This window comes from Apaloderma vittatum, unplaced genomic scaffold (assembly GCF_000703405.1).
Source record: "Apaloderma vittatum isolate BGI_N311 unplaced genomic scaffold, ASM70340v1 scaffold119, whole genome shotgun sequence".
Lineage (NCBI taxonomy): Eukaryota > Metazoa > Chordata > Aves > Trogoniformes > Trogonidae > Apaloderma > Apaloderma vittatum.
This window is the reverse complement of record NW_009734428.1, coordinates 206,785-208,938: the sequence shown is the minus strand read 5'-3', so window position 1 is coordinate 208,938 and position 2,154 is coordinate 206,785.

Below are 2,154 nucleotides of genomic sequence, written 5' to 3'. Positions count from 1 at the left end.
GTTTCCCTGTAGCTGGCAGTGACACATTAAATACTTGGGGACAGCTTTCCTACACCTTGTGAATGAGGCATGAACTTAAATGCTTGGGGCAACACATGGACTACACAAGGTGGAGGACAGGGCAGTAGAAAGTCAGTCCTTCCCACTGGTCCCTTCTCTCCGCTGACATCTCCAGGGCACCACCTGCACCCTGTAATAGAAAGTTAAGACCCAGCAGTTTAGAACCGTGAACGAACCAAGAGCAATTAGTTTTAGACCTGCATCCTCTCCAGCTGAAGTTTATTTAAGTTCTTTCATGTGAGCTGTGGTTGTTCTGGGAGTGCCTTTTTCTGTAAACAGCTGTGAGGAGCATTAGCTTTCTTTAGTGCAGCATCTGCAGTTACTCCTTGCCTGGCCAGTAATAGAAGGCTGTGGCTGTGCTTTTGTTTGTCATCATGGGTGCTGGCTCCAAGCCTTGACCTTTGGCCAGGACTGCTCACACTTTGCTCCTGCTTTCCAGTGAAGTTTGTGCATTTGAATCCTTGTGTTGAATCCTTTGTGTTTAGGTAACTGCTTGTAGGTAAGGAAAATAAGATTTTGATGAAACATCACAGTGCTGTAATCAAGTTTTCTAATATTTGAGGCAGAGGCATATGTTGGGAGTTGTATGATTTTCATGACTTTTTGGACATTTCTCTCACTTTTAGGTTTAGGGAAATGTCTGTTGTCCGGACAAGCCCCTTGGCCGCTTCATATTTCAGGGGACTTAATTGAAATATGAATTTTCTTGGGCAAGGGCTTCACATGTAGCCTAGTGGGGGAGGTTTCTCCTGAACACTGAGGTTACTCATAGCAGTACGTGTGTGCAGAGCTGCCCTGAGGCCAGTGGCTGAGGACCTGGTTGTTGACTGGGAACAAAGATTCTCCAGTTTCATGATAGAAGTTTTCTTGATACCATGGGACAATTTTCTCCTTTAATTTTGGAGGATTTCTTGGAGTCAGGGTTATGAACTCCTGCAGCTCATTTGGAGAAAAAAAAATGGAAAAATCTGTTTCAGAAAAAATAGTTAAAATATTTTTCTTCCTACTGGAAACGGAGGTTTCAAGTTTCCATTCCTACCCTGTTTAACTCCCAGTAGTAGGGAAATACTAACTTATGACTAGTTCTGATGGAACTACACTATTCCTCTTTGGCCTTATATTCCTTGTTAATTCTCGTTTTAATGTGGAATTTTTTAGGTCAGCACTAGCTGAGCTGGACCAAGTGATTTTCCCTGCTCTACTAGATGCTTGCAGTTTTCTGGGGATCCATTAGTTCTGTGTGTGTTGAACAATTTGTTTTCTGTTTTCTTTGCTCTACTAAGCTGTTGGAGTGTTCTGCTGGGTTTAATATTCTCAGATAATGAGCCCTTGATCTTAGTCACCCTGAGTTCTACCAAGAAAGTCAAGTTATTCTGATACTTTGAGATATACTGAAGTCTTTGGAAGGCTTCTCCTGGCTTTATTGCTTATAGAATTAGTACTAAGTTCATTATTTTCAAAATAGAGAACAACACGAATTTTTTTTTTTTTTGCACGTTCAACACTTCTGAATATACAAATTTCAGTACAAACACCGGCAAAATTTCCTTCTGACTATTAGCTTTACTATAAGGAGTCTTTTATATAAATTCTCATAATATAGATTCTAATATAAGACTTACTCATCTTCTTTGGAAAGTGTTTTTCTGTGCTTTCTTCCCTGGCTTTATAATGTTTGGCAATCTGTCCCTTCCCAAATGGGGATGGGATGTCTGTATAGCTGGCTGCTACCAGTAATTACAGCCTTTCACAAATTAATAGCCTCCTTTGGATTGTGCTCTACAAGAACCATGACTGATTCTGTGGATAAGGAGTGTTGAAACTGAGAATGCTGAAAATTTTCTTTCAGGACTGCTATTGTATTTGGAAGTTTTCACCATCTGCTTGCCTCAATATGATGATGGCCAATGGAAGGATCCCTGGTTTATTCAGGGAGAGATAATGATATGAAAGGGAAAATTGGTTCCTCCAGGGTCTGATCAGAAAACTGGGGGAAGCTAAAGCCTATCTCCTTTCCATTCTGAAGTAATCATCTTCATAAAAAAAAATCCAGTCTTGTCCCATCTCTGATAGCAAAGCTTATTGATTATTTCT